We start from the raw sequence: 19,238 nt of genomic DNA, 5'->3' as shown, positions 1-19,238 counted from the left end.
CCAGCTGAAAAAATAAAAAAAATAGAATAATATTAGTAGCTCTAGCGATTGTTATACTTGTAAGTGCGTTTGAATTGAGAATCAATTATCTTTGTAGTTGAAAATTTCGAGTGAAGTATGTTATACAACATCAAATCAGTCCCCAGTTAATGCGCACATTTATAAGGGGGGGGGTATGAAAAACAAATTCCTTCGACTTCAGAAGGTTATCCGTTCCAGTGCCTCTACAAGGCTCTGATGATCGGCTAGTGCAGGGGGAAAAGAGATAGAAAAAGAAGACATGTTCGGGTATCAAGGACTTTTTTATAATTTCTAAGAATTTGTTTAGTAAATAATTTAGTATTGAAATGAAAATAAATAGTTTCTATCATTAACCAATCAGCTTTGTATATAGAAAATTCTTTTTCACTTGGACTGTTTTGCACTTTTCTGCAATTTTTTTCCCTTCCACTTGCAAAGATGACTGGGTGTGCGAGCATTCAAGAGGGGGGTTTTGAACACCAATATGTGTATTTTTGATCATGGAGATTTCAGTAGTTGACCTTCTATGGTTTTAAGTCTTTTACGCTGCAGAAATTACACTAAAATTGAATTTTGGTGCCATAAGGCATTACGTGATGGTGATGTCATAAGGAAATCAGAAAAAGCGTGTAAATGTGAATAGTAGATTTCAAATCACATTAAACAGCTCTCTATGATATGCCAGTGCCCTATCAATACTGGAGAAACAAAACTGAAAAAGTGAGACTTGTCAGTGTTTCTAACTCTTTTTAACTGCTCTTAGAATTTGTTTTCATAAAAAAAAATTACTATGAATGTAAATAATAGCTATCATTCCGGAATCCTGAATTTAAGATTTTGGCCACATTGGGCTTTCTCAGCAATGAGGTACAGCTATTGCTGCGACCATGACTTTCAAGTGTGTGTGACCTTCATAACCTCTCGGGCCCTTAGCATTGAAAATTCTGCTAACTTTCAAACATTTGGGACAAATGGCTAAATTGTTGTTTTTTAGATGGGGGAAATAGTTTATATTGAAGCGGAATAAAAGGAAATAGACAGGAAATAACCCAGAAATAAAGGCCATTTCATTCGAGTTACCTTTTGCAACTTCCTACAAAACGGGTTTAATCACAGTTTGTAGTTATATTGTTGATTTGAAGAGGGTTGAGGCATAAAGGTTTGGGATAAAGTGGGCTTGAATTGAATGAGGATTGAATAAAATGAGTTGAATGAGGGTGGAATTGCAGAGAAAATGAGTATAAAGGAAGTTGAAACAAATGAGGATTGTTTTGTCCAAGGATTGATATATACGGAGGTTGATTTGAATGAGGTTTGAGCTGAATATGGTTGAGTTGGACTGATATCGAGTTGAAGGGGGGTTGAGTTGGAAAGGTTTAAGTTTTACGGGGTTCAGTCACACGAGGACTCAATTAAACTGGAGTTGAGTTGTATAAGGGTTCAGTTACACGAGGGTTCAGTTACACGAGGGTTCAGTTGCACGAAGGCTCATTTAAACGGGGGTTGAGCTCTAACAGGGTTCAGCTAAACGGTTTCAGTTGCAGGGAGGTTGAATTTTATGAGGATTCAGTTGCATGAGGGTTTAGTTGGATGGAGGATCAGGTTTAGTTGCACTTGGGGTCAGATGCACAAAAGTTAAGGAGAAAAGGGTTCACTTAAACAAGAGTTCAGCTGCATTCAAAATAATGTTTTCCACTAAAATAAAGAAAACCTAGAGGACGACCCGAAAATAGATATCGAGTTAATGGCCTCTTCAGGTTCCTAAAGGCGAATGTATGTAAAATTTTAAATAACAAAATTTTAATACTACGAGGGGGGCCTCAGGATTTTAGAAATGTTTTGTTGGGGAATGGTCCAAATCGGTTACGAATCACTGGTCTAGATAGATGCAACTTTCAGGAGGGAATCTACAAGACAAATTAGGACCCAGTAAAATGTTTCCAAGTAAATATCCTTCTTTCATTCCCTATTTTCTCCTTTAAGGTGCAAGCCTTGCCTGGTTAATTATACCTTAAAAAATAGAACTGTAGCCCAAATTTAGTCCTGCAAAGGCTCCAACATTAAATTCCTTCCCTCCCTTTTTTTAAGGTATGAATAGTTATATTAAAAATACTTCTTCTAGTCACAACCAGACAGACATGATGAAAAGCTCGTGACCCCCCGTGCATCAGTCTTGCGCATCAGTTCCTGAGAATATGAACCAGAGCCGCAATTAAGGAGCCAAATAGCCAAGTGTGCCTAAGGGGTCACACATTTTACCAATTACTGGTCTAACCCATTATTCAAAGAGCGAAAAAATTAAGAGTGGCTAACGTCAGAAGTAGTCAAAACATACCAATAAGATCATTTTTTTTTCTAAGACAGAAATGCCCATATCCTTATATATATGAACCGCATCCACCTCACGAATAAATTTCTCCGAATTTGTACATCAAATTTCCTTAAGATATGCCATAGAGTAGCCAAACTCGTGTGAATCTTATTTCAACAAGTTGCTGAAGTTCCAACATTCTATCAAATATTTTCAGGGAAGGCTATGCCTTATATTTGTTTTTCAGATATTTTTAGGTCATTGTCCTAGGAACTATGCAGACCATCGACCCTACAAATCAGTTCTACCAATTAAAAAGCACTGGAAATATAAACTAGCAATCAAATGATCCTTCCTCATTAGTGTTAATGGGAAAAGAAAAAAAAACCACCTATAGAATATATAACTGTCAGTTATATGAGTATGAATGTGTTGCAGAGGGGAGAAGGCTCCTGACCTCAGAGTGTACAGAGGTCAAATCCTCAGACTCCACCCTCAGTGCCACAAGTTGTACACAAGTGTCCCTAAAATTCCCGATTGGGGTACCAGGCCATAAAAATATATTCTCCGGAAGGTTCGAACTATACATCTGCCCGAAAATCGCAAGTAGTAGTTACAGCAGTCACAAGTAATTGTAGCACTAAATGCAAATAGTTTAGCAGTTGCAACGGGTAGTACTAGTCGCAGGTATTAGTAGTCGCAAATAATAGCAGCAATCAAAATGATGGTAGTAGTAGTAGCACTGTATAGTAATAATAGCATTACTACTTTTTATTAGTACTATGTATAGTGTCGTGTGGTTATTTTGACAAACCCCTCAACACGAATTGTAAGATTCAACTTTATATTCTTAGCCATTGCTTAGACATTGTTGATAAGCCACTTTGATCACCCTAGAGGCTCATATCACCCTCAAAGCCATAGTAATTTGACTTTTCGAAATGGGCACATCAAAAGTTATGATTTGATATCTATTATAGTGTATCTAAGAATGGCATGGAAATGTGGCAGGTTGCTCTCTGATCCCTTTTAAAACCAGAAATGGGGGACTATAATTTTCAATTTCTGGTTAGATGAGCCCTGTCTAAATTCCCACCACATATTTTATGTATGGGGACCGAAAAAAATACAGTATTTCTCGGTTATTGGAAACATTCAAAAATTAAGCTTAGGTTACATCTTAGAATACCGGTTTCATACCTACAAAAACAATTGATGTATGATACAATGCATTAAACTTGTATAATTGGGGCTATATATCTGCATATTAAGGGTGAGGGCGGGGGTTAGCGTAGGTTACATTAGGTTGGATTAGGTTTCCATGTTTTTATTTCTAAAGTATTATTTTATCACCATGTTCTGTTATTTTTCATAAGGATTAACCTAGCTTCAATTCTTGGGTGTGTTTCCAATAATCATCAGGTACCAAAATGATTTATAAATGAAAATTTAATACATTGATGGCTTAAGGGTCTCTGCCTCCGGCAGTTACTTAAAATTCTTAAAATTACCCAAAATTCAACCCATTTTTGAATACTAAATCTCTATAGTCGAACAGTCCAAGGATTCATTGGTGGATTGAATAATAAAAGAAACTGACCCAGTCAACATGTTCCTTGGAATAGGACTGTTTCTAAAGATCCTGTTCCGATGCATTTCCATGATATTGGCATATTTTTATTTATTTATTTAGTTGAAAACCCGTCATACAAAAGCATGAAGACGGGGTAGTAAAAGAAAACAAAGTAATTAAACAATAAAGACATCAATTAAACGCTTCGTAAAATACAAGGCAAATAAATAATACAAAAGAAACCAGAATAAAAAAAAGCAAGTAAAAACTTCCAGAAACGGTGACATAATATATATGCTGCAGACAAATAACATTTAAACAATCTTACAAGAATTATATTAAACTCACACAATACAGAACATAGCAAAAAGAAAAACAAAACCATCACTGCCTAAGAATGTGAGACCAATCATTTATTTTCTTTTTGTGCAAATTTAGAAGAAATGCAAATTAAGATTTTTGTTTTGTAGAGGCTTAACGGCCTGCCATCAAATTTGCGAATATATTTATTTATTTATATTTAAATTCATATGTATTTTCCTATTATGTTTCGCAATCCGTCTAGTACCGGCAACCTCTAGGTCAGCAACTTTGAATTTCGCAATAGCGAGTGAATCCCTATACTAATGGGGTAGATGAAGCAGATATTTGGCAAAGTAAGAGAGCATGGATCCAATTTAACTCTTGTCAGTTTTAGCTAGGAGGTTCCAGAAGGACGCAGAAGGGCAACAGCATTATATAGACTTGCTAGAAGAGATCGGCTGGATCGAAGTTTACAAGATACAATAGAGGCATATGCTGCTGAGATTCCACGTCTGATTTGTTCAAGAAGAAATTTTTGGGTGTATCGAATAGAAAAATCAATGGGCAGACATAGATACATAAGGTGATCCATAGGCTGAACAGAGATGGATCCAACCGTTATGAAAGGGGCAGAGGAATCTGTTTTCCCGTTAAACAGGATACTATCAGATTCGGAGGAGTTAAATTCAAGTCCAACTTTTTGATATTCCACTTCAAGGATTCCAAAAATTTCAGTGATAAGTTTAAGAGTTCGACTAAGGCTTAGGATGTCATCAACATAGCATATGAAGGAAAGGTTTACAGAAAACAGAATCAGTGACGGTGGGCACAGATTTTGTGCTTCCAGCGCATAGTTATTAAAAATGTCGGGAGAGGTGAAAGCTCCTTGACGGGCCCTTTTTTTGACTGGGATAAGTTTTCTACGTGGAATTGGGGGCATGCCTTTATCTGGGGGTAATTTCAGGCGGATACGTAGTCTTGAAAACAAATCCCGAAGAGAACGAATAATGGCCAGATTCAATCCTCGTTTACCAGCTTTAAGAACCATCGCTGCATGGATAAAAGAGTCGAATGTACGTTTGACATCATATTCTTCTTAAAAAAATGGCTTTCTCCTGACGACTTTGGATCAATCAGAGCATTTGCAATAGTTAAAGCGTTGGTACACCCGGTACCTCACTTAAATCCAAACTGGTTTGAAGGTTTATAACAAACTTTTTCCAGTTCCCTAATAAACAGTAGCTCAAAGAGCTTGTAAAGGGATGTAGCTACAATAATAGGGCAGAATGATGTACAGTTGACTTCAGATTTCCCATTTTTAGAGATATGAGTCAGATCTCTGATGGAAAAGGAAGAAGGAAGGATACCCTGATTGAAAATCATGTGCATAAGCAGGGACAGATGAGGCGTAAGAAGTTTTCCCTCGTATTTCAAGTGAATTGCACTAACATTGTCAATACCAGATGAACACTTTCATTTTAAACCGGAAGGGGATCATATCCAACTTTCATATATGCTTTTAGAACTGTAACAAGATCAGTTCGAGACGATAACTACAATTTAAATGTTCGGGTCTTGCCACACTGTACTGTTTTAGTACACTTGGAGATGAGCTGTTTCAGCGATAGTTTGTCTTTATCTTCTGGAACTCGCTTAGTCACCGCGACAAAGGTAGGCTCCTTGAGGGAAATGTGGATCGATGGTTTGGCACGCTAACATTTTCAGCTATCTGGCCCGCGGTTTTCTTGCACCGAACCACAAGTTTCCACTCATCTTTAGAGCGGCGTAACTCGGCTAAATGGTTCTGATTTGGGCACACACACCTTATCAATGAATGTTTTTCGTTCAATTGGGTATTTTAAGTCTTTCGGGGGATTCTTAAGCATCACAGAGTAAAGTGGAGAGGGGGTGTGGATTGATGGGGCTCGGATATGTCAGGCAGACTGGCCGGGAAGTGGTTAGCATTCAAAACAAATTCATCTAATTTTCTCAAAAGTTCATTTACTTTCGGAACTACTGTGGCATAAACAGACTTGCCGATAGCAGGTACTTCACAAGAAAAAAAAATAACGACCTTCAGGAATTTACGAACTTATGGAATTGACTTCTGTCCTTCTCAACCGCCATCTCGTTTTACATCCATGCTATCTGTGAATAGGCACCTAGTGCAGTAATCTTTGTTATTAATCGAAGAACAGTTGAAAATGTCATCTATCAATTTACTGTATTTTCCTTCAGTGATCAAGCTTCCCTTCAAAACAGATAAGATTCATTTCGTTTGGTTGCAAGTTTTGATGTGTCGAACATCTTAGAAAACAAATTTTCTTTAGCTTTTGCAGTTAGGAGTTTTGCATTTTTTAGACTAAATGGCCAAGGTTGAAGTTTTGAAAACAAAGTAAGTAAATGTGAATTCCGTACAAAGCCAAATGGCTCTGTATTTCAGCTGAAGCACAGCTTTATTGAACATAACTGAAATTTAAATATGTAGCTTGATTATTTTAATTTCAGGAAAGGTTCCTTACGATCAAATATTTCAAATCAAAGGATTTTTAATCCAAAAAGTATTTTTCAGCTAAAAGTGTAGGCGAGGTTTTGACTATCTTGGAAAACGGTTTAACTAAGTGGAGAAAAAGTTCAAGAATGACAACCCATAGTTTTGAAAACAATTTCAAGAAATTGAGCTATGGTTTGGCCATATTGGGATGCTATATGAAGCCCTAGGCTATATACAAAAGTCATTTGATCTGTTGGCCTAGTTCTGTGTAACCTAGACCTACTTTACAGGATTGGTAAAATTCTAGACGGCTTACTTTTCACTATATTGGAAAGGGGTTGGGTAAGGAAAACAAAACTTTCAGGGATGGATCTAGAGACTATATTATGGCTAAAGGTGGCAAAATTGTAAAAACCACAAATTGGGTCCTTAAATTGGAAAGAATGGAAATCCAATAACAACTTCTGATGCATGAAAGTTGTTGAGGATCCAGCTTTCTACCTAATATTGTCAGAAATTCTATACTTTGTATATTTTATATGAATAATTTTTGGAGCACCTATCAGGACTGCTCTTGTCATTGCCCCTCTGAACTGATTTTGACCCATAAAAAAAACTCTAGAAGTTTTATTTGGCAATCAAATAAGATTATCTCGGCGACAATCCTTTCCAAATGAGGCAAAAATCCCTCTTTTTTAAGTCAACACTATTTTGTTAAATTTTACAAACCCACACATTTGCATTGATCATACAGTTTTGCCATTCTTACTTCAAGAGGAAACATTTTGGTTTGGCTCCAAGGGTAGGTTTATGCTGCAAGAGTACTAATGGGAGTGGGGAAATAATTCTTTTTTTTCTTTTTCTTCTTTTTTTATAATTATTGTTAGCCTTTATTTATGTATATTCTGGTATTAAGGAGTAATTGAGTGAGAGTGTTTTGTCCTTCTTTAGGTTCCGTTTTTTTTTAGTTTCTGTTTTTTTTTTTCTTATTAAATTAGATTGAGAATCAGAGGATTGCAGCCGTCCAATATCAGGCTGTTTGCGCCTTCCCCAGGGCGGTTGTGTGTATTTATAGTTTTTGTAATTTAGTAGTTAATAAAGAGAGTTCACTTTAAAAAAAATATATTTATCATGATTAAACAAATATCGCTATGGTACCGTCCTTCCCTATTTCTACCAGCCTAGGTGCTAAATCTCCTATTAGAAACACCCTGTTTTTACCTGAGATATTGTCACTGCTCACTCTGTCAATTGGTTCTACAGGGGTAGATACTACTATAACTGATACCGTGGACTTTTTAGTCATAAAATGAGCGATTAGTCTTCCATTATTAATACCTTCCCTGCCTAAACAAGACTTAACAGCTATCTTATTCATCAAGAGCCCTTATCTGTCTATGGAAAAATATCAGTTCTGAAAGTCCTAATAATTTCAACTTGAATCAACTGAATTCGTCAGTCATAATCTCCCTACGATAGCTATTTTTTAACGTCGTTACATTCAAAGTTCCAATTTTAATCAATCAATCAATCAATATTTATTGATTCAAACTAAAAATATACAAAAACAAAATTATGCCCCAACAGAGAGCAGAGCTCGTAAGGCTGGGGCAGTACAAATGCATAGAAAAAACACAACGTCTCGTCATACTAATAATTCCAAAAAGAGAAAAAAAAACTAAGACCAAAAAAAACATACAAGGTAGGAGATAATAGAAGAGGCCACCCCAGCGTGAGAACATCACATCAAAATACATACTAAAATCTATTATTAATCAATCCCGACATCCAGGCAAAGAACTATTTTTGAAATATGTTTTTTCAAGGAAAATCGACTTGTGAAACTTCGGGACATCTCTACTAAGTTAAGTTTATTTACAATATGAGGAATCTGGTATCTGATTGAGAATCTAGCTCTCTCTGATTTGATTGGCGGAAGAAGATACTTCTTGGAGCGGATGCAGTGGGCAGGAGAAGTGGGAGTCCCAATTATACCCAAATCATGGAAATAATTTGCTGAGGATTGGATATCATAATACCACATCATACTCTTCATACTCTTCAAATATTTGAAATTCTTGTCGTTTCATATTACTGTTTTTAATTATTAAACTTGACAAAACTGAACCACTAAAATACACCTCTCATAGGTTATTTCATTTCTAACTCGTTTTTTACTTAGTTTATTCTAAGCCCAGTATGGTACTCCAAATACACGAAGTGGAGTTCATAGTTATGAAACATTCTATAATGCATTAAAGTATTAATGCGTAAAGCCTTAGTAAAGTTTTCTATACATGTGTTTTCAAATGATACATTTTGCTCGGTTTAGTTTATTTAATTTTCATTTTAATTTTCAATTTTCAGTTTTCAATTTATTAATTTTCAATTAAATTTTAATTTTCATTTAGTTTTCAATTTGTCACATTTTGTTCGGAGCATCTTCTCTTCTATTCCTCTGTTTGTCTTTAAGCGTCGAGATAGAAGGTAAGGTAGACCGCTACAAAAAAACGAAGAAAAAGAAATCGGCTCATTCCACATAATAGATTTGAACAAAAAACAGAACAATAGCATGAGGAAGCGGCACCATTATTCCCCCAACCGTCAGCACCAATAACAAAGGCTTAGATCCCAAAACTATTACCAGGAATCAAGATACATATCAATTCCCCCCCCCCCTTCCACCAAAATTATTCTATATTTATCTGAAGGTTGAACGAATTTAATATATTGGGCGTCGAAATGCACATTTCACGGTATCTGCTCCTCTGCCAACAAAATGATCGACTACCCCTCCTTCATAAAAGCTGATGTGCGTTTACACGTCAGTTTATGTAATTTCATGAATATTGAAACAAAATATTTTATTTTAATGAAGCAAAATAAATGTCAAAAACTTTTTTCCTCAATATGAAGGGAGGTATAACCCGTACCAACCTTATTCAGGTCAGTATAAATAAAGGGAGATGAGAGATTATTTTCTACCCCCCTCCATACCGTTCCTATATTTATCCTAAGGTTCATAAGAGATGTAGACGATTAGTAAACTGAAATGCACTCTCCTTAGGCGTATTACACCCCCTCCCCCTTCCTAAATGAGGACCTACCTCCTCTACTTCATCATAGCTGATGCGCATGTATCACTAAACATAACATTTTGAAAAATCAACTGAACTAAATTAGTTAAATCAATCTTTAAGATAAATGTCCATATTCACCGTTTCTGCAGTATGGACTAAGTGAGTTTTGAGGAACGAATGTATAACTGTGTTGTGTTATTTCCTCGGCAACTGGGAAGCTCGATATAGAGTTTTTTTTACTTTCAAATAAACTTGCTATCTCAGAATTTTTAATCAAGGGCAATTTGGTCTTCCATGGGGCAAAATCATAATTTGGCACAAAGAATGGCAGAAAACGCTACTTTCCCGTGGCACAATCTTTTTGGTCAATTAGCTTGACTGAACCCCATCCCAATCTTGTAGGATCATTGGTTTGATACGGTCAACCATGGGGAAAAAATCAATAAACATTCTTCTGTTATTTTTTCTTCTATTACAAAGAAAAATGAAAAAGCTAAATTAAAAATTTTAGTAGATTAGAGCTTCAAGTCTCCACAATAGGGCTCTCTATTCTATTCAAGGTTCTATAGTGCAACTATATTCAAAATTTGTTGCAAAGTTTTGTGTAAAATATAAATAGCAAGCCAAAATCTTGATTCTTATGGAGAAAAACTAAAAGAAGCTCTATAAATAATATTTTTATTGACCGACAAAAAATTCTTGATTTGTCGGAAAAAACCTTTCCTACAAAAATTCTTCTTTTTTGTGGCAAAGGTCCAAAAGGAAACAAAAATTCTTCTTTTGCGGGAAAGGTTTATCTTAAAGGTCTTCGAACTTTTGAAAATCTTTATTATGTATTTAGTAATTTCATAGGGGCTATGAACTAACTTTCTTGGCTATGAACATGGTTATTGTGTGCAAGAAGAAAGTTAGTTCGTAGCCCCTATGAAATTACTAAATAGATAATAAAGATTTTCAAAAGGTCGAAGACCTTTAAGATAAACCTTTCCCGATAAGTCCTTTGAGATAAACAAGCCCCCAAAAAATGCACTTTAATCAAATATACTTTTGTACAAGAAACAGTCAAGTTGGATATTAATTTTTCAGCAAAAGGGTAAATTATTTCCTTTTTTAGTGGAAAAGAGATTTTGAGTTATGTTCAAAACGAACTGTAATATGTCTAGGGTACTCTAGAGTTTTAATAGATTAAAAGGGTTGTGGGGTGGCTAATAATCACTAGGCGAGTTTTCAGAAATGGTGTAGGGTAGGGGCAAAGAGTAGGGCACTACCCCCAAAGCTTCTTTTCCTGGCGTTCACACCTGCTCAAATATGATTCATGTTTAAACCTTTGGTTCTTAATTATGTGTGAATTTGAGATTCAATCTCTGCTTCAGGGATAATATACTGAAAGCCAAAGAGACACTCAGTATAAACAAAAAAAAAAAAAAAACTGAAAATTGGGGAGGCCCCAGAACAGGCAACATTTCTCCACATACGATCGTGTCTAGTCTGTGACAAAACTTAGACATTTGACTACCCTTTTTTTTGTTCATGTGGCGAACTGAAAGGCTCCCAAAAGGTTTCAGCTCTCCGTATCCCAGTGAAGTTCATCTCGGGTACAATGCAAACAAGACTCCAAACTACCTCTGATCTCCTACAAGAAAAATAACACATATTCCACAGAAAAACAGCACAGAAAAGTTAATAATTGTTCCATTAAAGTAGGACTTCATCCAGTGTCCATGTAAATGACCAAATTTTGTTTTCTTTCCTCATATTTCGTCAAATATTATGATTTTTTTTTATAAGTGAATGGGGAGAAAGGAGGGTCGTTGAGTTCGGTCCTCAGCTCTAATATTAGGAAGAGCTTTTACTCTGGTTGGACTTAAAATTTAATAGGATGTAGTCTCTAGTCTAGGAATACACAAAAGTCAGAAAGTGCTTGAAGAAAAATTCAGAGGTATTGGAAAGAAACCAAAGTTTTACAGGCTCTAAAATTCCAGCTGAAAAAATAAAAAAAATAGAATAATATTAGTAGCTCTAGCGATTGTTATACTTGTAAGTGCGTTTGAATTGAGAATCAATTATCTTTGTAGTTGAAAATTTCGAGTGAAGTATGTTATACAACATCAAATCAGTCCCCAGTTAATGCGCACATTTATAAGGGGGGGGGGGTATGAAAAACAAATTCCTTCGACTTCAGAAGGTTATCCGTTCCAGTGCCTCTACAAGGCTCTGATGATCGGCTAGTGCAGGGGGAAAAGAGATAGAAAAAGAAGACATGTTCGGGTATCAAGGACTTTTTTATAATTTCTAAGAATTTGTTTAGTAAATAATTTAGTATTGAAATGAAAATAAATAGTTTCTATCATTAACCAATCAGCTTTGTATATAGAAAATTCTTTTTCACTTGGACTGTTTTGCACTTTTCTGCAATTTTTTTCCCTTCCACTTGCAAAGATGACTGGGTGTGCGAGCATTCAAGAGGGGGGTTTTGAACACCAATATGTGTATTTTTGATCATGGAGATTTCAGTAGTTGACCTTCTATGGTTTTAAGTCTTTTACGCTGCAGAAATTACACTAAAATTGAATTTTGGTGCCATAAGGCATTACGTGATGGTGATGTCATAAGGAAATCAGAAAAAGCGTGTAAATGTGAATAGTAGATTTCAAATCACATTAAACAGCTCTCTATGATATGCCAGTGCCCTATCAATACTGGAGAAACAAAACTGAAAAAGTGAGACTTGTCAGTGTTTCTAACTCTTTTTAACTGCTCTTAGAATTTGTTTTCATAAAAAAAAATTACTATGAATGTAAATAATAGCTATCATTCCGGAATCCTGAATTTAAGATTTTGGCCACATTGGGCTTTCTCAGCAATGAGGTACAGCTATTGCTGCGACCATGACTTTCAAGTGTGTGTGACCTTCATAACCTCTCGGGCCCTTAGCATTGAAAATTCTGCTAACTTTCAAACATTTGGGACAAATGGCTAAATTGTTGTTTTTTAGATGGGGGAAATAGTTTATATTGAAGCGGAATAAAAGGAAATAGACAGGAAATAACCCAGAAATAAAGGCCATTTCATTCGAGTTACCTTTTGCAACTTCCTACAAAACGGGTTTAATCACAGTTTGTAGTTATATTGTTGATTTGAAGAGGGTTGAGGCATAAAGGTTTGGGATAAAGTGGGCTTGAATTGAATGAGGATTGAATAAAATGAGTTGAATGAGGGTGGAATTGCAGAGAAAATGAGTATAAAGGAAGTTGAAACAAATGAGGATTGTTTTGTCCAAGGATTGATATATACGGAGGTTGATTTGAATGAGGTTTGAGCTGAATATGGTTGAGTTGGACTGATATCGAGTTGAAGGGGGGTTGAGTTGGAAAGGTTTAAGTTTTACGGGGTTCAGTCACACGAGGACTCAATTAAACTGGAGTTGAGTTGTATAAGGGTTCAGTTACACGAGGGTTCAGTTACACGAGGGTTCAGTTGCACGAAGGCTCATTTAAACGGGGGTTGAGCTCTAACAGGGTTCAGCTAAACGGTTTCAGTTGCAGGGAGGTTGAATTTTATGAGGATTCAGTTGCATGAGGGTTTAGTTGGATGGAGGATCAGGTTTAGTTGCACTTGGGGTCAGATGCACAAAAGTTAAGGAGAAAAGGGTTCACTTAAACAAGAGTTCAGCTGCATTCAAAATAATGTTTTCCACTAAAATAAAGAAAACCTAGAGGACGACCCGAAAATAGATATCGAGTTAATGGCCTCTTCAGGTTCCTAAAGGCGAATGTATGTAAAATTTTAAATAACAAAATTTTAATACTACGAGGGGGGCCTCAGGATTTTAGAAATGTTTTGTTGGGGAATGGTCCAAATCGGTTACGAATCACTGGTCTAGATAGATGCAACTTTCAGGAGGGAATCTACAAGACAAATTAGGACCCAGTAAAATGTTTCCAAGTAAATATCCTTCTTTCATTCCCTATTTTCTCCTTTAAGGTGCAAGCCTTGCCTGGTTAATTATACCTTAAAAAATAGAACTGTAGCCCAAATTTAGTCCTGCAAAGGCTCCAACATTAAATTCCTTCCCTCCCTTTTTTTAAGGTATGAATAGTTATATTAAAAATACTTCTTCTAGTCACAACCAGACAGACATGATGAAAAGCTCGTGACCCCCCGTGCATCAGTCTTGCGCATCAGTTCCTGAGAATATGAACCAGAGCCGCAATTAAGGAGCCAAATAGCCAAGTGTGCCTAAGGGGTCACACATTTTACCAATTACTGGTCTAACCCATTATTCAAAGAGCGAAAAAATTAAGAGTGGCTAACGTCAGAAGTAGTCAAAACATACCAATAAGATCATTTTTTTTTCTAAGACAGAAATGCCCATATCCTTATATATATGAACCGCATCCACCTCACGAATAAATTTCTCCGAATTTGTACATCAAATTTCCTTAAGATATGCCATAGAGTAGCCAAACTCGTGTGAATCTTATTTCAACAAGTTGCTGAAGTTCCAACATTCTATCAAATATTTTCAGGGAAGGCTATGCCTTATATTTGTTTTTCAGATATTTTTAGGTCATTGTCCTAGGAACTATGCAGACCATCGACCCTACAAATCAGTTCTACCAATTAAAAAGCACTGGAAATATAAACTAGCAATCAAATGATCCTTCCTCATTAGTGTTAATGGGAAAAGAAAAAAAAACCACCTATAGAATATATAACTGTCAGTTATATGAGTATGAATGTGTTGCAGAGGGGAGAAGGCTCCTGACCTCAGAGTGTACAGAGGTCAAATCCTCAGACTCCACCCTCAGTGCCACAAGTTGTACACAAGTGTCCCTAAAATTCCCGATTGGGGTACCAGGCCATAAAAATATATTCTCCGGAAGGTTCGAACTATACATCTGCCCGAAAATCGCAAGTAGTAGTTACAGCAGTCACAAGTAATTGTAGCACTAAATGCAAATAGTTTAGCAGTTGCAACGGGTAGTACTAGTCGCAGGTATTAGTAGTCGCAAATAATAGCAGCAATCAAAATGATGGTAGTAGTAGTAGCACTGTATAGTAATAATAGCATTACTACTTTTTATTAGTACTATGTATAGTGTCGTGTGGTTATTTTGACAAACCCCTCAACACGAATTGTAAGATTCAACTTTATATTCTTAGCCATTGCTTAGACATTGTTGATAAGCCACTTTGATCACCCTAGAGGCTCATATCACCCTCAAAGCCATAGTAATTTGACTTTTCGAAATGGGCACATCAAAAGTTATGATTTGATATCTATTATAGTGTATCTAAGAATGGCATGGAAATGTGGCAGGTTGCTCTCTGATCCCTTTTAAAACCAGAAATGGGGGACTATAATTTTCAATTTCTGGTTAGATGAGCCCTGTCTAAATTCCCACCACATATTTTATGTATGGGGACCGAAAAAAATACAGTATTTCTCGGTTATTGGAAACATTCAAAAATTAAGCTTAGGTTACATCTTAGAATACCGGTTTCATACCTACAAAAACAATTGATGTATGATACAATGCATTAAACTTGTATAATTGGGGCTATATATCTGCATATTAAGGGTGAGGGCGGGGGTTAGCGTAGGTTACATTAGGTTGGATTAGGTTTCCATGTTTTTATTTCTAAAGTATTATTTTATCACCATGTTCTGTTATTTTTCATAAGGATTAACCTAGCTTCAATTCTTGGGTGTGTTTCCAATAATCATCAGGTACCAAAATGATTTATAAATGAAAATTTAATACATTGATGGCTTAAGGGTCTCTGCCTCCGGCAGTTACTTAAAATTCTTAAAATTACCCAAAATTCAACCCATTTTTGAATACTAAATCTCTATAGTCGAACAGTCCAAGGATTCATTGGTGGATTGAATAATAAAAGAAACTGACCCAGTCAACATGTTCCTTGGAATAGGACTGTTTCTAAAGATCCTGTTCCGATGCATTTCCATGATATTGGCATATTTTTATTTATTTATTTAGTTGAAAACCCGTCATACAAAAGCATGAAGACGGGGTAGTAAAAGAAAACAAAGTAATTAAACAATAAAGACATCAATTAAACGCTTCGTAAAATACAAGGCAAATAAATAATACAAAAGAAACCAGAATAAAAAAAAAGCAAGTAAAAACTTCCAGAAACGGTGACATAATATATATGCTGCAGACAAATAACATTTAAACAATCTTACAAGAATTATATTAAACTCACACAATACAGAACATAGCAAAAAGAAAAACAAAACCATCACTGCCTAAGAATGTGAGACCAATCATTTATTTTCTTTTTGTGCAAATTTAGAAGAAATGCAAATTAAGATTTTTGTTTTGTAGAGGCTTAACGGCCTGCCATCAAATTTGCGAATATATTTATTTATTTATATTTAAATTCATATGTATTTTCCTATTATGTTTCGCAATCCGTCTAGTACCGGCAACCTCTAGGTCAGCAACTTTGAATTTCGCAATAGCGAGTGAATCCCTATACTAATGGGGTAGATGAAGCAGATATTTGGCAAAGTAAGAGAGCATGGATCCAATTTAACTCTTGTCAGTTTTAGCTAGGAGGTTCCAGAAGGACGCAGAAGGGCAACAGCATTATATAGACTTGCTAGAAGAGATCGGCTGGATCGAAGTTTACAAGATACAATAGAGGCATATGCTGCTGAGATTCCACGTCTGATTTGTTCAAGAAGAAATTTTTGGGTGTATCGAATAGAAAAATCAATGGGCAGACATAGATACATAAGGTGATCCATAGGCTGAACAGAGATGGATCCAACCGTTATGAAAGGGGCAGAGGAATCTGTTTTCCCGTTAAACAGGATACTATCAGATTCGGAGGAGTTAAATTCAAGTCCAACTTTTTGATATTCCACTTCAAGGATTCCAAAAATTTCAGTGATAAGTTTAAGAGTTCGACTAAGGCTTAGGATGTCATCAACATAGCATATGAAGGAAAGGTTTACAGAAAACAGAATCAGTGACGGTGGGCACAGATTTTGTGCTTCCAGCGCATAGTTATTAAAAATGTCGGGAGAGGTGAAAGCTCCTTGACGGGCCCTTTTTTTGACTGGGATAAGTTTTCTACGTGGAATTGGGGGCATGCCTTTATCTGGGGGTAATTTCAGGCGGATACGTAGTCTTGAAAACAAATCCCGAAGAGAACGAATAATGGCCAGATTCAATCCTCGTTTACCAGCTTTAAGAACCATCGCTGCATGGATAAAAGAGTCGAATGTACGTTTGACATCATATTCTTCTTAAAAAAATGGCTTTCTCCTGACGACTTTGGATCAATCAGAGCATTTGCAATAGTTAAAGCGTTGGTACACCCGGTACCTCACTTAAATCCAAACTGGTTTGAAGGTTTATAACAAACTTTTTCCAGTTCCCTAATAAACAGTAGCTCAAAGAGCTTGTAAAGGGATGTAGCTACAATAATAGGGCAGAATGATGTACAGTTGACTTCAGATTTCCCATTTTTAGAGATATGAGTCAGATCTCTGATGGAAAAGGAAGAAGGAAGGATACCCTGATTGAAAATCATGTGCATAAGCAGGGACAGATGAGGCGTAAGAAGTTTTCCCTCGTATTTCAAGTGAATTGCACTAACATTGTCAATACCAGATGAACACTTTCATTTTAAACCGGAAGGGGATCATATCCAACTTTCATATATGCTTTTAGAACTGTATCAAGATCAGTTCGAGACGATAACTACAATTTAAATGTTCGGGTCTTGCCACACTGTACTGTTTTATTTCACTTGGAGATGAGCTGTTTCAGCGATAGTTTGTCTTTATCTTCTGGCACTTGCTTAGTCACCGCGACAAAGGTAGGCTCCTTGAGGGAAATGTGGATCGATGGTTTGGCACGCTAACATTTTCAGCTATCTGGCCCGCGGTTTTCTTGCACCGAACCACAAGTTTCCACTCATCTTTAGAGCGGCGTAACTCGGCTAAATGGTTCTGATTTGGGCACACACACCTTATCAATGAATGTTTTTCGTTCAATTGGGTATTTTAAGTCTTTCGGGGGATTCTTAAGCATCACAGAGTAAAGTGGAGAGGGGGTGTGGATTGATGGGGCTCGGATATGTCAGGCAGACTGGCCGGGAAGTGGTTAGCATTCAAAACAAATTCATCTAATTTTCTCAAAAGTTCATTTACTTTCGGAACTACTGTGGCATGAACAGACTCACGGATAGCAGGTACTTCACAAGAAAAAAAAATAACGACCTTCAGGAATTTACGAACTTATGGAATTGACTTCTGTCCTTCTCAACCGCCATCTCGTTTTACATCCATGCTATCTGTGAATAGGCACCTAGTGCAGTGCTCTTTGTTATTAATCGAAGAACAGTTGAAAATGTCATCTATCAATTTACTGTATTTTCCTTCAGTGATCAAGCTTCCCTTCAAAACAGATAAGATTCATTTCGTTTGGTTGCAAGTTTTGATGTGTCGAACATCTTAGAAAACAAATTTTCTTTAGCTTTTGCAGTTAGGAGTTTTGCATTTTTTAGACTAAATGGCCAAGGTTGAAGTTTTGAAAACAAAGTAAGTAAATGTGAATTCCGTACAAAGCCAAATGGCTCTGTATTTCAGCTGAAGCACAGCTTTATTGAACATAACTGAAATTTAAATATGTAGCTTGATTATTTTAATTTCATGAAAGGTTCCTTACGATCAAATATTTCAAATCAAAAGATTTTTAATCCAAAAAGTATTTTTCAGCTAAAAGTGTAGGTGAGGTTTTGACTATCTTGGAAAATGGTTTAACTAAGTGGAGAAAAAGTTCAAGAATGACAATCCATAGTTTTGAAAATAATTTCAAGAACTTGAGAAATGGTTTCGGCCATATTGGGATGTTATATGAAGCCCTAGGCTACATACAAAAGTCATTTGATTTGTTGGCCTAGTTCTGTGTAACCTAGACCTACTTTACAGGATTGGTAAAATTCTAGACGACTTACTTTTCACTATATTGGAAAGGAGTTGGGTAAGGAAAACAAAACTTTCAGGGATGGATCTAGAGACTATATTATGTCCCAGAAATGTTTTGAAGTATCTCGACTTTTTCTCTGTCCAGAGTGCATTGGCCTTTCATTACCTTTAAAACTCTTTGTGTTATAAAAGTAAAACCTTGGAAAATAGATCTTCTGCCTAAATGAAAGGCAAGAAAAGTAGGCTATTTTCAGCTTCACAAATTTGCTCAATTCAAATTTATGAGATTTAAAAAATCTGCAAATACATTCCCTATAGTTAGAAAATTGTATTTACAAACTATACCTGAGAAAAAGAAACTGAAAATTAAGGTATAATGCTGTTTCGTAAAATTTCTAGTTTGTATAGACCTGTAGGCAAATTTCTAAGACTTAGCAGTTAGAAGATGGTTAACATAATACCTTGGCAATACCTGCCTAAAGTAT

The 19,238-nt window shown here is 36.0% G+C and overlaps 1 protein-coding gene across 1 annotated transcript in view; it reads left to right on the top strand.

The window, feature by feature from the left end:
• The first annotated feature begins 18,226 nt into the window (after positions 1 to 18,226).
• Positions 18,227 to 19,238, top strand: part of LOC136029887 (serine/threonine-protein phosphatase 6 regulatory ankyrin repeat subunit B-like) — a 35,782-nt gene continuing 34,770 nt past the window's right edge. Inside the window, exon 1 of the mRNA XM_065708369.1 lies at positions 18,227 to 18,366. The gene's annotated coding sequence lies outside the window, so the exon portion shown is untranslated. The remainder of the gene's footprint in view (positions 18,367 to 19,238) is intronic.

This window comes from Artemia franciscana, chromosome 8, assembly GCF_032884065.1.
Source record: "Artemia franciscana chromosome 8, ASM3288406v1, whole genome shotgun sequence".
Classification (NCBI taxonomy): Eukaryota; Metazoa; Arthropoda; class Branchiopoda; order Anostraca; family Artemiidae; genus Artemia; species Artemia franciscana.
This window is presented reverse-complemented; position numbering and strand designations above follow the sequence as displayed.